General features: G+C 38.5%; 1 protein-coding gene across 9 annotated transcripts in view; it reads right to left on the reverse strand.

Annotated features, from left to right (window-relative positions):
* Positions 1-22,556, reverse strand: part of SCMH1 (Scm polycomb group protein homolog 1) — a 214,811-nt gene that overhangs the window by 178,297 nt on the left and 13,958 nt on the right. For 8 of the 9 annotated variants that reach the window (XR_009221902.1, XM_058553833.1, XM_058553841.1 and 5 more), the window contains exon 2: positions 18,012-18,118. The exons of the other annotated variant lie outside the window; for it this stretch is intronic. The gene's annotated coding sequence lies outside the window, so the exon portion shown is untranslated. The remainder of the gene's footprint in view (positions 1-18,011; positions 18,119-22,556) is intronic. 9 annotated transcript variants of the gene reach the window in all.

The following is a 22,556-nucleotide window of genomic DNA, read 5'->3' on the forward strand; positions in this document are numbered from 1 at the left end:
TCAGTGCGCGCCCGGGATCCGAATCCGGGCCGCCAGCAGCTGAGCGCGCTCTTAACCGCTAAGCCATGGGGCCGGCCAAACACTGTCTTGACTTCTATCATCATAGATTAGTTTTGCCTGTTTTGAACTTTATATAAATAAAATTATATTGAACGCACTCTTTTATGTCCACTTCCTTCCACTCAACATTTTGTTTGTGAGATTCACCCATGGTGCCCCTACTAGACACTTTTATCTTCATTACTCGATTTAAAGCACGTAACAATTCTGGCATTTCCCATTTAGGTTAAAAAAAAATCTATGGTTCTGAATTTAAACAAGGTTAATTAAGGCATTCAAAGTCACACAGCTACTAAATGGAAAGGCTAAAATTAAAGTTTGTCTAATTTCAAGGTCCATGCTCTTTTTGGTTCCATTACGATTGCTTACCATAGTTTAAAAACAACAAGAAGTCCATCCCTTCCCCAGTTTACTTATCACAGGCCATACACAGTATAGAGGCTTGGCAAACAGTCCAGTACTATGCAAATGTAAGAAATTATTATTAGCACAAGAAAGGAGCTACCAAGAGCAGCTTTCAAACCTTTTTTGGTTGTGACCCAAAGACTTAAATCCAGGCTTTTTTACAATATGCATTCCTGAAAACCTGACATTCTGTAAAAATTATGTATTAAAAATGGGCTTGTGGGGAAAATAGAGTTAGGAATAGACTACCAAAAGCCCAAGGAACTTCGTGTCCTTTACACACACACGTACACATTCACACATACCCCACAAGGATCTGAGTCATTAAGAAAAGGTTATATTAGGGTCAACAAACTGAATTAAAAAGGAAGAAGGGTGCAATCCATTTTAGAATAATTTCCAACTAAAATGATTTTTTAAAATAAAGTTTTAATGTGTAATGGAACAAACCTGTAGCTATCCAGAATATTAAGCTTCTAAGAGTGACTTATTTCCCCAAGGTTTCCTGGAGTGAAGATTTGAAAGCATGTCACCATCTGCAGACAGGAACCACTTAATAAAAGCTCTTCATGGTGACAAAATTAAAATCTGAGGTCAGACTCATGTGGCTTTGGGGACCAATAAGAGACTATTAACCCGTTTACCATTTTTTATCTGTTCACACTGCCCAAGCAGACCTTTGAAAGATGTCTATGTTACAAGGTACCAGAGATCTCAAGATCAACTTTATTCTATTAGAGTCTAATAGGATAGAGTTCTGTATGTAAAACTACCTCCTTAGACATAGAGCCCTGAGAATAGATTAAATCCTTACCTGCTTAGGCCAGGGAGACAGGTACAGAAAGTAATTTGGGCTCATTAACAGAACGGCATCTATAAATCATTCTATAAATCCCCCCAAAGTCTTAGGTCCTTAGCCTAAAAAAAGTGAGTTATGATGACTCCTTGGCAATCCAGGGTCTTGAATGAATCTTACAGAATTATAAACTTGGGGCAACTATGGTTTCTCTGTACCAAGAAACTGAGATGCAACTTAGACTTAAACTTGGCCTGATTCGTTCTATGTCACTGAGTAGTCACTTCCTCAGGGCTTCAAATTCTTCACCTTAAAACCAAGAGGTTAGAACTCTATAGCACCTTCCCAGGCAGGTCCCATATTTACTACAAACTAGCTACATGCCTGTTTCCTCATCCTCCACTTCTACAAGTGCCTGATTTTATGGCTTCATAGAAAATCCTATTGCTACTGAAATAAGGGAAATTTATCAAGTAATATCAGTTGTCTTCCTGCAAGCTACTCAGGCAACTGTCCTGATCCTCAATTCTGGTTGGGAAACTTTGAGACTACCTCTTTTTTCATGATAACAGTAAGGCCAGAGACTACAAACCGGGCTGTTTGTAGTGAAACGTGTCTTATGTGAATCTGAAACAGTATAGCAATCTCAGGAAAGGGCTCTCTTCTCTAGAAAACTGACTTGATTGAGAGGGTGTGGAGTAATCTTTAAGATGTGGTATTAAGCCAAGGCATATCACAGATTTTAAAAAAAAGTATTTGGGGATGATACAGAAGAATATATAATAAGCATTCCAAACAGCTAAGGCAGAAGAGTAGCACCACTTGCTAACTGTCACTCAGTATTTATTAGGAATCTTCTTGCTAACTCCTGAAAATAATGCCTTTTCAAATAAGTCAGAAAACCTTTGTATATAACCACAGAACCAGCAAGAACCAAGAAGCATGAGGAAAAAAAAAAAAAGTATGTCCAGTTTCACTTCAGAGACAAAAGTTTATGGTTGCTTAGCTTTTTGAGTTTTTTTTTTTTAATCTCAGAAATTCAGCTTTTAGGACACAAGATGACTCTCAACTTTCTCAGCTGTTGCCCCCTCAATTCACCCCTTAACTAAAATCTACTTTAATTCTTCCCCATTTTAAGTCTCTGGGGTTCACTGGACCAGGATTACTGGTAAACTTTACATCAGAGAACAATTTAAATTTATTTAATCAAAATCATTGATAGGTGTCTAATCTGTGCAATACTCTTTAACATAGAGCGGTGATTCATAACTTGTCTCCCACAGTGACTCACCTGAAGAATACAAAACACTCCTATCAACGAGGGCAGGCTCATTAAAGGCACTGATTTTCAGCAAGAGGCTAGGAGGTAGGATAGTTTGATGGGGAGGGAGGTTCCACTGGGTGAAGGTGTTTTAGAATCTCCAGGAATATTTGTGTAATTAGAAAAAGCACCTCCCTGAGTCCATGTGCTTCTTCCACTGCCCTTCCTCCTGACCCAGGGTCTATAGCACTGGTGTCCAACAGAAATATTCAAGCCACTTACGTCATTTTAAGTTTTCTAGTAGTCACATTTTAAAAAATTTAAAAAAAGAAACAATTTTAATATGAAAATACTTTTAATAATGCATTTTATTTAACCCAATATATTGAAATATCATTTCAGCCTGTAATCATTATAAAAATCAATGAAAATACTTAACATTCTTTTTTATATCGTCTTCAAAATCTAGTGTATTTACAATTATAACTTATCTCAATTCAGCTGCTAAATTTTCATCAGAAATATTTGTTCTCTATTTAAATTTCATAAAATTTATAGTTGAAAAAGAAGATTCATATACCCAAGTTATGAATATACCCAAGTTTTGACCCAAGTCAAAACGTACTTAAAATTTTTCCAATAACTGTATCAAGGTTCAGTTTTTAAATTTAAATTTAGTTAAAATTAAATAAAATTTACAGTTCAGTACTTCAGTCACACTAACCACATGGCTATCATGTGAGACAACCCACACCTAGAGGAAATAAATAATAAAATTAAATATTAAGTATTTACTATGTGCCAAGCACTGTTCTAAGCACTTTACTTGTATTAAGTTGTTGAATTCTCACAAGGTAGGTACTATTATTATCCTCATTTTATTGATGAGGAAACCAGTGCAGAGAGATGTCCTATAATTTGCCTGAAGTTACACAGTTAATAAATGGTGGAGATGGGATTCAAAGCAACATAATTTGACCCATGTCTTGTCTCCGAGGCTTAGGATTTTCCCAGGAAAACTGGGCTACTTAGTAAATCCTAGGAGTAAGTGCAACCTTTTGCCTATGTTTGGTTAGAGGCTCTCAGCACTGGCTGATTTTCTCCATTATTACGGCCCTATCTTGATTATATGTTAATGTAAATTAAATCATGTCACTCCCCTGCTTAAAATCTTCCAAAGGCTCCCCATAGCACCTAAAATTAAATCCAAGTACTTTATGCTGACCCACATAATCCTACATGCTCTGACTCCTACACCTCTACCACCTCCTGTCCTACAGCTCTCATCACTCACTTTGCTCCAGCCACATTGGCCTTCTCTGCTCCTGATACAGGCCAAGCCCCTTACCACCTTAGGGCCTTTATACTACCTGGAATGCTTCACCCCACATTTATATGGCTGGCTGCTTATCATTCAGGTCTCGGCTTAAATGTCACCTCCTCAGAGAACCCTTCCCTGACCACTCAATCTGAAGGAGTCACCCAGATGCTCTCTATAATAACACTCTTAACTCTCCACAGCAGTTAGCACCATTTAATGTGTTCCTTGTGTATTTATTTGTCTCCCTCGTTGGGGCCTTGTGTGTGTTATTTACTCAGCACTACATCCCAGCACTTGCAATAGGGCCCGGTACAAAGGAGGCCCTCAATAAGTATTTTTGAATGAAATGAATGTTTATCATTAAGAAAAAAAAGGCATAAAATTCCAAAATTACATGACCAGAACACAGTGACTACTTTCGGAATTTAAAAAATATTATATTTGGATATTTTGTAATTAATATTCATAGTTGATTTCTGAGAGAGAAATAGTTAAGGAAAATCTCTTAAAATGAAGCAAAACAAGCTGGGTCCTTTAGTATCTGCAAGCCACTCTCAAATCTGACAGGATCATTACATAAAGGTAATGAGGATGGAAGGAGTTGAGAGACATAATCACGAATATAATTTAGCTTCTCAAAGACATTTCTGAATACAGTCCTCACAGCTTATTAAGGAAATTCACATAACACAAAGGCAAATTCTATCTGATTAAAACTCATTTAAAAGACATGCACTGAGATGACAAAAGATTTAGAAAGTATGAGAAAATGCATAGCTACTAAGCAGCACTGAAAAAGAGCGAAGAGTGCCATCAAAGAATCAGAAACTTTGAAGAATTTCTGTAACATATAATCTAAATAGAGCTATATAATGGAGAAAATCAATCAATGCTGAGAGCCTCTAACCAAACACAATGTAAAGGACTGTATTTACCCCTAGGGCATTTTTTTTTTCTTATTTTTTTTTTTTGCAAGGAGGACTAGCCCTGAGCTAACATCCAATGCCAGTCCTCCCCTTTTCCTTTCTTCTTGAGGAAGACTGGCCCTGGGCTAACATCTGTGCCCGCCTTCCTCCACTTTATATGGGATGCCGCCACAGCATGGCTTAGCAAGCAGTGTGTCGGTGCGCACCCGGGATCCGAACCTGCGAACCCTGGGCCGCCACAGTACGCACTTAACCGCTGCGCCACCGGGCCGGCCCCTACCCCTAGGGCATTTTAAATAGACCTATTGTCCTGGGAAAAAACCTAAGCTCAGAAACAAAAAATGGAAGTTGATGGAAAGTACTGAGATATCTGAGATTTTAAGACCTGTGCTGGCACCCTACTCTACGCAAACAAAGCTTCTAGGTGCAGTGTTTGCCACTAGGTACAAAACATACAGTATTATTTTTACTAATTTTTAAAGAAACTTTAAAAGGAGAAAGAGACAACAAGGACTATATAAAGAACCTACTCTAAATGTAACATTGAAAAAAGATTAACTGAAGGCCTTCTCAGGAAAATGTGATGGGATGAGTTAAGGTTAGAAATCATAAGAGTGGGAGCACAGATAATACAAAGAGAACCAAATAATGAATAAGCTGGTAAATAAAATTCTTCACAGGGACAAAGCGATGTAAATAGGAAAACTGTAATTTAATTACAAATCTTTGAAATGTATTTGCACTCCTGGCCTCCAAATTAGTCAAAAAAAACCTCTTTCAGAAAAGTCCTAAAAAATCACCACAGAAATTTCAATACAGCTGGGTGGGCAGAGGGATAGATAAATAGATAAGTGATATTTACAAGTAATGGTAAAATTTAGGTGGTGGACATAAGGTTTTTCATTGCAAAACCCTTTCAATTTTGTTGTATGTTTGAAATTTTTCATATGTGAAAAAAAACGAAACTTTAAAATATCTCAAAGAAGCTGCTGTCTCAAAGCTCAACATTGGGCAACAGTGAAAAGATGGTTAAAGTAGAGCAAAGAGACTGAAGGAACGAACGGACAGTAACTGTTTTTTAGTACTTTTATACATAATGACTATTTCATCACAACAACCTGAAAGGTAGGTGATATTATCTCCATTATACACACACACACACACACACACAGAAATACACCCCCGAGGCTCAGAGAGTACTTTAACCAAGTTACTTGAATATCAATGAATATTAAGCCTGATCAAGCCTAAGGTCAAAATATGCATATATGTTTAAAAATCTATCTAAAATCTAAATCTATCTTTACTATTTATTTTCCACAGGCATCTAAGAAAGCAACTCTATCTCAGCTTTACTTGGAAAAGCATTTAAAAAAATAAGAACATATGAAATACACTTTATAAAACATAATATTTTTTACAATATATTATATAAAACAGAAATGACTTCCAGTTTCAAAATCCTTTATATAATTTTCAAAGTTAACTGACTCACATATTATCTTATTTGTATTGCAGTTATTTGTATACATCTTTTACAGTTCTTTTAAGCACTGTAATTCCCTCGAAATTAGGATCCAGATCTGATTCATTTCTTCATTCTTTGTAACAGTCCCTTGAATAAATAGTTCAGTGAATGTTTACCTAAGGAAAGAATGCAACAGATATGCAAGGTGGCTAGGACACCTATTCACATTGTTCTTATAACACTTGAAGAAACAGAGGCAGAATAAATTCTGATGCTATTGCTCAGCTAAAAAGCTCATTTGTTGAGCTAGGGCTCCAATCTTTGCCTACTGCACCACCAACTTAAAAAAGACACTATGCCTGATTCTCTAATTGAGTGTCTGGCAGAATGTCCAAAGGAAAAAGCTTCAGTTATGTTATTTTTTAAATGTTTGAAAATCCTGAAATATGTATCTTAATGTGAATATAAAATGTTTGTAAACTTTCTGATTTCTTTCTGTTTTATTGAGACACAGTAGTAGAAGGAAAATGAAAGTGCTTCTTAAAAATCCTAAACTTGGTTATAAGTTACCTAAAACTCAACAAAAACAGAAGTTGAAATATAACAGGTAACAGTTATACTCAGTTCTTTGGAGCAATTCCATATATATATGTTATTTCATATGATTTTCCATAACATCCAGTGAGAGATTACTATTATTCCCATTTCACTAAGGAGGACATTTCAGAGTTAGTTTAGAGAGTCATCAGGAGGTTGAACTGGGATTTGAAACAATCTAGGTCACGCTCTTCGCAGTATACTATGTTGTTACTTGCTTGCACAAAACTAGTCAATAGCCTTCTAACTGGTCTCTCTACTTCCATTCTACCATGTGCATGGCAACCAGAGTAATCCTTCTAAAATAAAAATTCAATCAATTAAAATCTTTCAATGGATCCATAGCCTATAGAATGAAATTCACTAAACTCCTTGGCATTGCGTCCATAGCCCTTCAAAATCTAAATCCTTTAAGATTTGGCCCCTGACTACTTCTCCAGCCTCATCTTTTCATCTTTTCCTTCTCTTTACTTCTTTCCCTATTATTCTAAATGATCTACAGTCCCCCAATTCATCTGCAACAAAGCCCCTTGTCCCATTATACACTCAACTTGTCAACTTACAACTCATCCTTCAAAATTTAACTCAGAAATCAACATATCTCCTTTTCTTCAGCCTTCTTAGCTCTTTTCCCTAGATAATCATTTCCTCTTCTATGCTATGTTTATATCTGGTTCATACTTACAGCATTTAAATACTATATTACAATTATTTGTTTACATACCTCTTCTGCCTATTTGACAGTGAAGCCCTAAGGGATGTCTTATTCATCTTTACATCCCTAGGGTCTAATACACTGCCTGACAGTGTTAGGCATCAGATATATGTTAGCTGAGTTGAGTTTAAATACACTCAGAAAGTACACAAGTGTTATAACAGGATTTGGATTTTGCAAAATATAAATGTTTCAAAGGGGAAAAAAAAGCCTGAAACCCTTTAACTAAACTATATATAACAACAGTAGTTGCCCTGAAAGTCCCTGCTAGCACCCTGTGCCCCAGCTGGGCCTCCAGAAGGTTCATTACTTTCATATTACCACTGTGGCAATTTATTAATGAGCTCAGTGCAAGCAAGACAAATTGAAACGACAGGCCTGGCAACTAACATCTCTAATTTATCACTAGAGCTGGTCTCCCACTGGCAGTGCCATGGATAAGTGTTCTTCAATGCAAAACAATATTTATCGAGTATGTTCTAAGAGACCTGCAAACACTATGACTGGCACTAAGTGGAATCCAAAAAAGTATAGGTCCTCATTAGGATACGCAAAGAATGTGTTCTTGAAAAATAACCCAAAACTGAAAAACACAGATTCAAATGTTCGTTAGAAGTGATGGTAAAGGATTCAATATGTAATTCATCATTCATGGGTCAACTGCCTATCTAGAGGCTAATCGAAGTGCCACTGGGGCTCTTCTTGCTTTACCCTGATGGAGCCAGGTGTTACAAAGTATGTGTGAGGTGGAAACCAAGAACCAGGACTAGGCATTCTGGCAGAAGGAAGGTCTGTAAAACTAAATCCCCTGTCCCTCCAACAGTTTGAAGGCTTTTTGGTACCAAAGCATCCCTGCCAATAATTTAAGCCTGCTCTCCTGAGATAAAATAAAGACACATCATAAGCTATTAACATAACAAAAGTAAACTTTATGGTGCAACTAGACACAAATATGGTTTAAAAGAGATAAGGAGAAATAGAAACTATAAATGTTTCCTATTCCTATAAATGTAATAGGAAATTATAAAATTTCCTACCATAGAGTAGGAAACCCTGTGGATATAGGGCGATATCACATACTCCCTGTCTTTCTCTAATGGCTACAGTACCTCTAGGCAGCTTCTTAGTGCTGCCATAACAAAGTACAACAAACTGGATGTAATAACAGAAATTTGTTCTCTCACAGTTCTTGAGGCTAGAAATCCAAAATCAAGGTGTTGGCAGGGTCATACTCTCTCGCAAGCCTGCAGAGGAAGATCCTTCTTTGCCTCTTCTCGCTTCTGGTAGCCCTAGGAAACTAATCCAGATTTTGCTACTGATGAGAGTGAAGTGCTGCTTTAGCAAATACTTAAAAACAAGGAAGTGGCTTGGGAACTGGATAATGGGGAGAGGCTTGATAGAAAGAAACCTAGATTGCTTTGAAGAGATGGTTGGTAGAGATATGAACATTAAAGGTGCTTCTAGAGAGGCTTTAGAAGGAAACGATGAACATGTTATTGGAGACTGGAAGAAAGGCGATCCTTGTTAGAAAGAGGCAGAAAACTTGCCTAAATTGCGTTCAGTTACTGGGTGAACTCGTAAGTGATGAACTTGGATATTTAGCTGAGAAGATTTCTAAGCAAAGTGTTGAAATGTGGCCTAGTTTCTCCTTGGTGCTTACAGTAAAATAGGAGAAGAGATAAAGTGAGGAATGAACTGTTAAGCAAAAAGGAACCAGCATTTGATGATATGAAAAATTCTTTGCCTATCCAGACAGCATGCTCTGGAAACAGGGCCAAGAGTCTGGCTGAACAAACTCATGGATATAATCAACCATTTCAGAAGCTAGGAAAAGAGATATCGTTATCCAGGAAAGATGTGTGGAGGACCCTCTTGTCGGATGGTTTGGACTCCCATGAATTGCATGGGAGACTGACAAAGTTTTTGAGAATTTTATACAAGCAGAAGTGCTGCCAGCCTGGACTGAAAGGAACAGAGATGCAACAAAATGAAGGAAGAAGAACATCAAGGGCAGTGCCACAGAGGGCCAATGGGACCCTCTCAGGCTAAAAGGGTGGGGCTGCCCTACAAGACAGAACATGGAGCCACAGAGGATTATTCCCAGACCTTGAAATCTAATAGAATTTGCCCTGCTGGGTTGTAAATTTGCTTTATACTAGTGACCCTTTTATTTCTTCCATTTTCTCCCTTTTGTAATGAAAATGTCTTTCCTATGCCTGTCCTACCATTGTATCTTGGAAGCAGATAACTTGTTTTCTAGGTTTCACAGGTCCACAGATGGAGAGGAACTTTGTGCCAGGATGGACCATACCAGAGTCTCATCCACACCTGATTTAGAAGATGAGATTTGGGACTTTTTGAGTTGATTATATTTAGATGAGATTCTAGACTTAGAGTTGATGCTGGAATGGGTTAAGATTTTGGGGGATGTTGGGATGGGGTGAACGTATTTTCCACATGGGAAGGATGTAAATTTTGGGGGGCCAGAGGGTGGACTGTTATGGGTTGAATTGTGTTCAACCTGCGAATATGACCTTGTTTGGAAATAGGGTCTTTGTAGATAAAATCAAGTTAAGTGAGGTCATTAGGGTGGGCCCAAATACAATATGACTGCTGTCTTTATAAGAAAAGGAAAACACTACGTGAAGACAGACACACAGAAGGAGAACACCATGTGAGGCAGAGACTGGAGTGATGCAACTGCAAGCCAAGGATTGACAGCCAGCACCAGAAGCTAGGGAGAGGCAAGAAAAGATTCTAGCCAAAGTTTCAGAGGCAGCAAGGCCCAGCAGACACCTTGATTTTGGAGTTTTACTCTCTAGACTGTGAAAGAATAAACTGTTGTTGTTCTAAGCCACCCAATTTGTGGTAAAATCTGTAACAGCAGCCCTAAGAAACTAAAAGACCCCCAAATACTAGCTAGTATATATTCAAGACTTACTATGTACCAGGTACTGTGTTAAGTGCTTTACACTGATGATCGCATTTAATCTTTACCACAACCTCATGAGGAAAATAAATAACTTTCTATTACACTACTCCTACCCACTACACTAAACTTTCTCTTATGTACCATGTGTTCCTGGCACAGAGCTTCTAAAACCCTTCGAATTTTCCAAGTGATGGGAGTATCTTTGTTATTCCTGAGCCCCTTGGATCATATGTGAGTTTATGCTAATGAGATGGCTCAGAATGGGGACTGGTTGCCAGAAAGACCAACCATGTGATTAGCGGGTTGGGGTTCTGGGCCCACCTGCTTTAGAGCCTGCATAATGAAACCCCAATCAAAACTCTGGACCCTGAAGCTCAGTGGAGCTTCCTAATTGGTAAACACATCAATGTGCCAGGAGGGTGATGTACCCTGATTCCATGGAGAAGGGATACGGAACCTCTGTATTCAGGACTCTCCCAGACCTCATCTTCTGTTTCTCTTCATTTGGCCGTTCCTGATTTGTATCCTTTATAATAAACCTGTAATTGTAAGTATGGTACTTTCTTGAGTTCTGTGAGTTGTTCTAGTGAATTATTGAATCTGAAGGGGATCTAGGAACCCCTCAGATTTGTAGCCAGTTGTTCAGAAGTGTAGGTGGCCTGAGGACCTCACTTGAGGTGGTATTTGAAGTGGGGGCAGTCTTCTTGGGGACCATGTTCCCTTAAACCTGTGGAATCTGATACTAACTCTGGGTGGTTAGTGTCAGAATTAAATTGCAATACATCAGGTGGTGTCAGAATAGTTGAGGTTAAAACAGAATATCATGGGGGCCAGCCCAGTGGCATAGTGGTTAAGTGCACGCGTTCCGCTTCAGCGGCCCGGGGTTCGCAGGTTCGGATCCTGGGTGCACACGGATGCACTGCTTGTCAAGCCATGCTGTGGTGGTGTCCCATATAAAGTAGAGGAAGATGGGCACAGATGTTAGCCCAGGGCCAACCTTCCTCAGAGAAAACAGGAGGATTGGCAACAGATATTAGTTCAGGGCTAATCTTCCTCACACACACAAAAAAACAAAAATAGAATATCATGATTGACTCCTATGGTGGCCCAGTAAACCCAACAATAACCAGTGATAGAAAATAGAAAATGTGCTACATAAGATATAAGTTACTTGGTCTTTCAGCTGTTTTGACTTTCATATACCATTTTTTCATACATTATGTATTAATCAACACAAACTTTTTCTCACATGCAGAATCGGGCTTTTCATTATTTCTCTTGAGAAATAATGATTTTGAGCTAAAGCATGGTGGGAATGTCTACCAGGGAAAAGAGGTGGGGCATTTCCTAGGTGTTGAGGCTTATTTGCTCATGCAAGGCAAGGACATAATCCCCAGTTGGAAGACTCTTTGCCTGACTCAATCATTCCTCACTAACCCCAGAGTGGTAAGCACCACTGGGTTGTGAGCAGGAGCAGTTGGTGGAATTTCACCAGGAGACATGTATGTATGTTTGGAGGGACTGCCTCCAACTCCTTGTCTCATGGAATAATGATAGTTAATTTCCCCAAAAATGTTCTTTATATGAACTAAGACCTATACGGGACGGAATAGAACATAATTTTTTTAAAAACATGAGCCATTTGAAGTCAACATGTTTAGTGCAATAATAGATTCAAATAGGAATCCATTTTGGTGACAGTAATCTTTTCATACCTGTCATCTCCAACTAGACTCTAAGCTCCTTGAAAGCGCTAACCACATTTATAGCTGTCTCTATCTCAGAGACCAACTAACCTGGATAGGAAAGGAGGGGCAGATTCTGAGCACACAATTTGTTCAGCTTAGTTAATATGTTTTTGTGACTTCCAAATGCCAGCCCTAGTTAGAAGCCAGGAATACAGGAACAAAAGATATGGTCCTCGTCTTTAATAAGAGCTCATAATCCAAAGGAGTACAAAAATAAAGTTCATATCTCCTTACTGGAACTTTACTTGTGCTATTCTTTGGAAATCTGAACAAGGTAAATTGGTATATTAGAGGACAAGGAAATCATGAAGCATATTCATTCTCCTTCCAATGCCATCTTGATGTGGTTTAGAGTCAGGGCTACTTCATCAACTTTTGGTGTAACGGACATAGCAGGAGCCTTAGTCAGAGGGAACACAGATCAAATTCTGCATCTGATGCTTCATATACCTATGACCTTAGATAAATTATTTAATCTCCTTAGGCTTATCTTCTTTAACTATCAAATGAGGATGGATAAGGTCATTTATTAGCCTAGATTGCAAAGATTAAGTAAACAACGTGCCCGCCTCCCTAAAAAAGTACTAAATAAATGGTAACCACTGGGGTCGGTCCCGTGGTGTAGTGGTTAAGAGCTCGTGCTCCACTGCTGGTGGTTCGGGTTCGGATCCTGGGCGCGCACCGATGCACCACTTGTCAGGCTATGCCATGGCGGTGGCAGCGTCCCATATAAAGTGAGGAAGATGGGCACAGATGTTAGCCCAGGGCCAGTCTTCCTCAGCAAAAAGAGGAGGATTGGCAGATGTTAGCTCAGGGCTGATCTTCCTCACAAAAAATAAAAAATAAAAATAAATGGTAACCATTACTATCATTACTATTATCATCATCATTAATACTATATTTCAATATTCAACAAGTTACAAAAGGACAAATATTGTTTGATTTCTCTTACATGAAGCTCCTAGAGGTCAAATCCATGGAGACAGAAAGTAGAATGGTGGTTGCTGGGGGGAGGGAGGAATGGGGAGTTAATGCTTAATGGGCACAGAGTTTCAGTTGGGGAAGATGAAAAAGTTCTGGAGATGGATTTTGGTGATGGTTGCACAACAATGTGAATGTACTTAATGCCAGATAACTGTATACTTAAAAATGGTTATGGCAGTAAATTTTGTTATGTATATTTTACTAGACACACAAAAAAATTCAATAGGGCATGGCTGAATGCTTACAGCAAAAAAAGACTAGGGAACAAAAGGACTGCAGTCTGACATCACTAAGCAATGGCAAATCCTAAAGAGTGGTAGACCCATCTACAGATGATATGAACAGATGTATAACCTGGAAGTATTAAGTCAAAGAGATATACCTATATCTGGTTTTAGGGAACATTACTTGCGTCTTCCTAACATACCTTATTTGGAAATATGAAGGGGAGAGAGAGAAAGGGAAAGGAGGGAAGGAGAAAGGGAGGGAGGAGGGGAAGGGAAGAAAGGAAGGAAAGTGAAGGGAAGGGGGAGGAAGAAAGAATGACGGAATGAAAGAAAAAAAAGGAAGGAGAAAAAGAAAGATATTCTAAGTGTAAAACAACTGCTTTGAGTGACTTAGTGCTTTGTCATGACAATGGCAATAAATGTGATCAAGTGATGCTGGTAGAGACAGGCAGGGAAAGATTCTTTTGCAAAAGTTAAACAAAAACGAAGACTGGATTTCCTCAAAATTTTTAGATTTGATAGCCGTACAGTTAGAGCTACATAAGCATCTTTATTTTCATATAGGAAAAAAATAAAACCTTGAAACAAGTATTGTTATACTAATTCTTTATAACATGAGGCTTATTAGGAACACACCCACTATGTTACAGCAAAAGAGACTACCAAAACCCACCACAGTGCTAAGGGGGAGGACAGTATTATGCCAAGGACCTCTGCAGAGGTAATGCTTGGAAAATCCAGACAGCTGACACCCAGAAGACTTTTTTTAACATGGGCATTAGGTTCCAAACAACCAGGCTTCTGGGTTTGGGGGCAGAGTTTTCATTTCTAGGAAGGGGTAATTCAAATACTTAAGAAGGGTCCTGGCCAAGCAATCTAAACAGAAAGTGAGAATGGGAACCAAGATTGCACAATGGGATTGTATGACTCCGCCATTTTCTAAAGGACATTTTTGCTGAGATGAAGAATCACTTATTTACAATGATAGAGTAGTAGAGAAAACTGGGGAAGATCCTGACCCACAGCAAATCTAGTCCAAATCATGTAATTTATCCCTAAATTTTATAATGTCTTTAATTAATCTGAATTTTCTGAGAATTAGTCCTAAACTCTGTAAGGAAAAATTGTGGAAGGTTTTGAAGCGCCATATTCTATCAAAGAATGCTAGAGCCTTCTAGGATTATCTGATCTTATAGAGATATGTCCCACGGTCTGTCTCTGACTAGGCTATTTTACAACTTTGTTATAAACTGATAGTAAGGCAAATAATTCCGGCCCACTGAAATGCAAACTACGTCCATGGAATTCAACTGACACTGCTCTACGGATATTGAGCAGTTTTGCATCCAATTGCAAATTAATTTCAGAATACTCTAAAAATATGTGGTACTTTGAGTCCTCTTTTGAACCATTTTTGTACTCTTTGTTTCCTACATTAAATAATGAGTTAAATAAAATTTTTGTTCATTTTACATTTGTATGAGTCGTGATTTTATCTTTTTTCCCCTACCTTTTACCAACCTCTCCTCATTTCCTCCACTCACCAGCCCTTGGCAACCACCATTCTACTCTTTCTTTCTGAGTCTGACTTTTTTTAAAGAGGCCACATATAAGTGGCACCACGCAGTATTTATCTTTCTCTGTCTGGCTTATTTCACTTAGCATCATGCCCTCCAGGTTCATCCATGTTGTCACAAATGGCAGGATTTCCCTCTATTTTTAAGGCTGAATAATATTCCATTGTATATATACACCACATTTTCTTTACCCATTCATCCGTCGATGGACACTTGGGTTGTTTCCATATCTTGGCTGTGGTGAATAAGCAATTTTACTTTTTTTAAGAAAATTATCCCTTAACACCCCCAACAAATCTTTAATTTCATTTGGAGCAGGGATTGTGTTTTTCAATATGTTGTGGTGAAAATAAAACTAGACTGGGAAAAGGCCTAGTTTAGTCCTTGTGCAATAAGTACTGATTGTATTCGACCTTGACTAATTGTCATCTGTCATCTGATGGCCAGAGTCATCTCTAACTTTCACTAGTTCATATATCAAATGGGATTAATTCCTGCCTTGCCAACTTTCAAAGGTCAGTTGTAAGAATCAGAGGACTGAATAACCTGAAAGCATTTAGGTAATCTTAAAGGTCCCAGGTCCATCATCCACAATGCCATCAAAGCAATTTTCCTATAACATCTAAGAGATCATCTTTGGACTCTGTTCCTTTGGACTCTGTTCATCACTGCCTCCCCTTGCCTACAGGAAGACATTTAAACTCCTTAGGATGGTAGACAGTCTTTTGGATGATCCAGTCCTTGCCTACCCCCTAATCACCTTCTCAACCTTCACATCACAGCAGGACTCAACTACTTATATAGTCCCAAACATTGCACATGCTGATATCTTCCTTCTGGAATGCCCTCTCCTTCAGCCCTTCAGTCCACCACACAAACTTCCATTTGTCTTTTAAAACCCAATTCATATATTACCTCTTCTGGGAAGCCTTCCTCATACAGTCATACGTAATCATTCTCTCTTCCGTGGAGTGCATACATTTATATTATACTGTATTATACTGCAGTATATATTATAGTACAGTATATATTGCACCATACTTTATTACAATTTACTTATTTGTCTGAATCTTCTAATAGAGTATGAGTCTTGGAGGCTGGGGATGCTTCATGTTTATTTCTTTATCCTCTGTACCTAGCACAATGTCTTGCACATGGTGAGTGCTAAAGAAATACTGAATAGCTGAAACAAAATGTAAGGCATTATTATTATATCTCCATTTTCCCAACAACAACTAACATAGAACTAAGCATACACTAGCATTTAGTAAATAAATAATTAATCTCCACTTATTGTCATTTCTTATCATTATTATTCAATCCTATTTCAGGGGAAGGTAGGACTGGGAATACACATAATGCTAAAGCAAATGTAAATTGATTGATAATCAAATACCCAAGTCAATCTGCTAGATACTTTCTACGAATAACTTAATCTTCACAATAAATCTAGTACTATTATTCCCATTTTACAGGGGAATAAGCTGAGGTACAAGAATTTAACTTCTCTGGGCCGGCCCCGCGGCGTAGCGGTTAAGTGTGCATGCTCCGCTGCTGGCAGCCCGGGTTCGGATCCTGGGTGCGCACCGATGCACTGCTTGTCAGGCCGTGTTGTGGTGGTGTCCCATATAAAATAGAGGAAGATGGGCACGGATGTTAGCCCCGGGCCGGTCTTCCTCAGCAAAAAGAGGAGGATTGGCATGGATGTTAGCTCAGGGCTGATCTTCCTCACAAAAAAAAAAAAAAAGAATTTAACTTCTCTGAAGTCAGGGAGCTGGTAGTGAAGAGCATATGTTTCGTTGTACACTTTCTGGGGTTTACCTGCACTTTCATATTCTCTCTTCATTTGGGCCTCACACACTTGTGAGGTACAGAGGGCAAATATTAGTATCCCTGCATTACCAATGAAGAAAACAAGACTGAGAGAGTTTAAATGACTGGTAAAGGCTACACAGCTAGTAATCACCGCATCTAGGATTAGAATATCTATGTCATGTGACTCCAAATCTTATACTTTTTCCATAGGCCAGTCTCTCTTACCACTAAGAGATCACTTATAAAACCGCAAGAACAGACAAATTCAATTAAGATAAAACAAAACAAGGGTGCTATTTAAAGAATCAGATTCCAAATTTTTCAATCAAACCAATTTCAAGGCTAATTCAGTTTTAACCTCCTTCTCCGTATACCTCATACACAGCGCACACAGAGCTTCAATGTAGGTCCACACATGACATCTGGGTAGGAGGCTCATTACTTGTATTTTCTAAGACACATATTTCAGCCTTTATTATGTTCATCATACTCAACATCCAGGGATAGGTCCCCTAGGGAGGAGAAAATCATACAGCTTGTCCAAGACCAAATAAAAAGCTTCTATGTCTGAGATACGTACCAAATATTGATGACTTTCCCAATTTACCCAATCAATATTTATTGAATACTCAGTGTGCCAGTCCCTGGGCTAGGGATATAAGGATGGACAGGACTTGAACTATGTTAATTTAGATGTGGAGACAGATAAGCAAATACATTATAAAAAGAATATAATATGTAGTTATTAAAGGTATGTTAAAAGTGGAGATCAATTTTGTCTAAAGGAATTTAAAAAGGCTTACAGAGGAGGTGACTTTTGAACCAGAATTTGGAGAATGCATCTTATTTCAGACAAAGAAGGAAGTTCAGGAAATTCTAAGTAAGCAAAGGGAAGCAGAAAAGTAATAAGTAGTGAAAAGGCTTGTATGATGTCCTATAGAAAATGACACATACATTCAAGCATAGGACATATGGCAGGAAGCAGCGACTAAACTAGAAAACTAGGTTAGAATCAGATAAATATCCAGGAATATATTCTGCAGACTAGAGACTGTCAGTTCTTTGTTAGTCAAAGAACTACCTTCAAACAAATTTTTATGCAAAACACAACAATAATAACTATAGAGCTTATCTGGTAGAAAGGGAGCAAAGAAGCAGAATCTATCCATTCGGCCTCACCTTGACAGCCCCTTCCTAGTGTCCTCCTTCATAGAGACCTAAGACAGTGCTAGTACTCAAAGTGCAGTCCTCATCAGTGCAGTCCTCATTGCTGTTACCAGTTCGCACTAAATACAGAAATTGAGAGTAAGCACTTAGAAACTTTGCATTACAATTTAACAATAATTTTATGTTGTTGAATCTAATAAAATTTTGACGTTTATACCTAGATTTTAAAAGTTTCATCTTTATAATAATTCATTTTTATTGTATTTATAAAATTATTACTCTAAGAGGAATGAAAAATACTGCTCCTTCAACACATATAGTTTAAAAAGCACTGCCCTAGAGGTTCCACAGGTGATCAGATTTGTAATTCAGAAAGTTAGAAAAATAACTCTAGTGGTTGTTTAGAGGGGGACGACCAACTGGCAAATATAGAACACAAATAATACGAAAAAACAGAAAATTTCAGATGATATAAGGATTACTTGTGTAAATGTTAATTAAGCATCTGGCAAACAATGAATAACAATTTTTAAGTTCACAGAAAAGAGAGATCTCTACAGGCTAAAGTAGTCAAGGAAGACTCAGATATGGTAATAGATTTTTAGAGAGAAAGACCTTAAGCCATCAATTTTTAGACCTAAATTTATTAAGTCAAAAAATTTTAATATTATTTATTATATGTGTAACATTATTTACTGAAATACCTACTATATACTAGGTGCTGGGGATACAATACTGAATATAAGACATGACCTACTATATACTAGGTGCTGGGGATACAATACTGAATATAAGACATGGTCCCTGCCATCATCACAGACATTAACCAATCAAAAAATATAAACAGATGCTTCATTTAAAACTAATAAGTACTACAAAGGAAAGTCACATGGTACTATGAAATCATCTAACAGAGAGATTAAATAGATGAAGGAAGGATTCCCTGAAGAAGTGATATCTTAGTCGAAATCTAAAGAATGAGTAGAAATTGATCAGGCAAGGAAGGGGAAAGAGCATTCTAGGCAGAGGGAACATGCTTGAGAAAAAACTGTGAGGAGGGATGGGGCAAGAAGAGCCCACAGAATAGAAAAACAGGAAGTGTGACTGAGGCACAGAAAAAAAAGAGGAAAGTGACAAGCAGGTAAAGGGTAGATGGGGTAGGTCATTAGAAGTTCTATAAGCAACAACATGAATGAATCTTGAAGAAATTATGCTAAGTGAAATAAGTCAATCACAAAAGGGCAAATACTGTATGATTTCCACTCAAATGAGGTACCTGGAGCAGTCAAAATATGTAGTCTGTCACAGAGACAGCAAGTAGAATGGTGGTTGCCAGGGGCTGAAGGGAGGGAGGAATGGGGGTTTATTGTTTAATTGGTACAGAGTTTCAGTTTTGCAAGATGAAAAAAGTTCTGGAGATGAATGGTGGTGATGGTTGCACAACAACGTGAATATACTTAATGCCACTGAATTATACACTTAAAAATAGTTAATGTGGTAAATTTTATGTTATGTATATTTTACTACAATTAAAAAATAATTATTTTTAAATGTTCTATAAGCTACATTAAGATCAACAGGAAGCATGTGAAGAATTTAAGTATAGTATAATTATCAGACTTCAAATTTAAAAAAAATTACCCTTAAAAGCAACAAGGAAAATGAGTTAAAGGGGAGCCAGAGTAGTTATAGGCAGAGTAGTTAGGATGCAACTGTAGTAATTCAGGGGAGAGAGGAGAGAAGCTTGGACCAGGACGGTAGTAATGCAGATTCATTCATTCATTTAACAAATATTTAATGAACGCCATTATACGCCAGGCACTATGATAGATGTTAAGTATAAGACTGGCAAGATCCTTGCCCCCATGGAACTTGTAAACAAATAAACAAATAAATAAATAATTACATTTTGTGATTAAGTGCTAAAACAGAAATAAACAGTGACTGTGGAAGGGCAGTCAGGGAGGCCTCTGATTTCTAAGCTGAAAAAGAACTAACCAAGATTCAGGGGAAGACCTTCCCAGGCAGAGGGAACAGCATGTACAAAGTTTCAGAGACAGGAAAGAGGTTCATATATTTAAGGAACAAAAAGGGAGCCAGTGTGACTGGAGTTTAGCTGGGGGATGGTGGCTTCACACGAGATTGGTTAAGAAAGCAGGCTCCATATCATGTAGACCATAAGGGAAAATACTGTTTGCATTTTCAGTGCAATGGGGAAGTCACTGAAGGATTTTAGGCAAAGAGACGATATGATCTGTGGCGACTGCATTGGTGGTGGGGTGGGGCAGAGCAGTAGAAGCATGAAAACCATTTAGGTGTGAACACAATAGTCCAAAAGAACTATGGTGGCCTAGGCTAGAATAAAGGAGGTTATGACAGATAGGGGTGGAAAGATTCGTTAGATATTTAGGATCTAGTCCTGATGGGTATAAGCAATGAACTGAAAATGAAGAAAAAGTCATTTCAGAAATGAGTGCCAGTTTTTAGGTGTGGGCAAACAGATGAACTAGGAGGTGGCAAAATAGGCAACAATGGGCAAGCATCAGAATCACCTAGAGAGCTTTTATTTATTTTTTTGCCGAGAAAGATTAGCCCTGAGATAACATCTATTGCCAATCTTTCTCTTTTTTGCTCTTTTTGTATGTGAGCCACTGCCACAGCATGGCCACTGACAGATGAGTAGTCTAGGTCCATGCCCAGGAAGTGAACCCAGGCCTCTGGAGCAGAGCAGGCCAAACTTAACCACTAGGCCACTGGGGCTGGCCCTAGAGAGCTTTTACAAAATACTAATTCCTGGGCCAGCCCCGTGGCTTAGCAGTTAAGTGCGCGTGCTCCACTGCTGGCGGCCTGGGTTCGGATCCTGGGTGCGCACCGATGCACCGCTTCTCCGGCCATGCTGAGGCCGCATCCCACATACAGCAACTAGAAGGATGTGCAGCTATGACATACAACTATCTACTGGGGCTTTGGGGGAATAAAAATAAATAAATAAAATTATTAAAAAAAAAATACTAATTCCTGAGTTCCATTCCCTTGGAGATCTTAACTCAATAGATTTTTTTTTTTGTACATGGGATTTTTAATTTAAAACCTCTCCAGGTGTTTCTGATAATCAGCAAGGTTTGGGAATCACCGCTGTAGACAAAGTTAACCAGAGTTGGTTTCTATCACTTGCAACCAAAAGAATTCTTATGATACACAAACTGGTATGGGGGAGGAGGGGAGGTTTATAAATGAGTCCCTAAAATGTAGAATTGACTGGATCAAGGCTGGGAACAGAACAGTGCAGACCTCTATCTCATGCTGAGAGGCTGTCCATCCTTATGTGGTAGGAGAAAACTGATCAAACTGTGGTCTGTTTTGTACCAGGCTCACCACTACTAAGGTACACTGCAAAAAGAGACTTGGTAGGGAAAATGCAGGATGTAATGTGTATCGGCTATACAGACGGCCTTCGATTAATTCCTATAAAAAAGAAACTGCTTAATATGAAATAAGGGAGATACTCAAAATAGTCAATGACCTGTAAGGTCATACCAGTGTCTATTGAAGAATATCAGTCCCCAGTTAAACTGGTCAATCTGAAAGCACTGGGAAGAAAATATGGCTTTTCTAAAAAACGTTCATTCTGCTCAGAGCCTGCACAGGAGTCTTGCTGAGTCTGAAAACTACCCAGGGCTAAAAATGGTTTAAGCAAAGGCAGAAAGGCAGGACCTGAAACTGCGGGTCCTGCCTTTCAGGAAGGTCCTGTAAGAGACCCGTAATTCCCCTGGGTCCGCCCAAGCACCTTTGTTATGCATTCCTTGCTTGGTAAAACTGGGATACAATCTACAAGCAAGGAACAGATTATTAATATCTTCCTTCCTCAGGCCCTATTTCAAATTAAGTGAGCCAATATATTTCTCTTTTTTCTTTTTTTTTGGCCACAATCCATTTATGTTGGGTTTCTGCCCTTTACAACCAAAAAGTGTTAATACACTACCAATATTTAAAAACTAGGGCACTGCTTTTTTCAAAAGGATCACCACGGGCACTACCCTAAATCTACTGAAACAGAATCTCCAGGTCAGGGTGTCTGTTATTTCTTAATAAGTGTTCCGGATGATCAGGCCAAGTGGGGAAATACTAGTTTAGGCTGAAGTTTAACATTCAACAAAAGTCTGGTTGTGTCTTCCCATACTCTATGAAATGGCAGTTGTTACTTCCCAGTAATACAGAAGAAGGACACTATAACAATATTTATTTAGAACATACTATGAACCCACCACTGTACCAAAATCCACCATTGTATATGGTGGGCACTAAAAGTTGAAGACATTGCCTTGCCTTCCAGGATCTTATATTCTTTTTTTTTTTTTTTTTTTGAGGCAGATCAGCCCTGAGCTAACATCCGTGTTAATCCTCCTCTTTTTTGCTCAGGAAGACCGGCTCTGCACTAACATCTATTGCCAATCCTCCTCTTTTTTTTTCCCCCAAAGCCCCAGTAGATAGTTGTATGTCATAGTTGCACATCCTTCTAGTTGCCGTATGTGGGATGCGGCCTCAGCATGGCCAGAC

The sequence above is a fragment of the Diceros bicornis genome, chromosome 13 (assembly GCF_020826845.1).
Source record: "Diceros bicornis minor isolate mBicDic1 chromosome 13, mDicBic1.mat.cur, whole genome shotgun sequence".
NCBI classification, from domain to species: domain Eukaryota; kingdom Metazoa; phylum Chordata; class Mammalia; order Perissodactyla; family Rhinocerotidae; genus Diceros; species Diceros bicornis.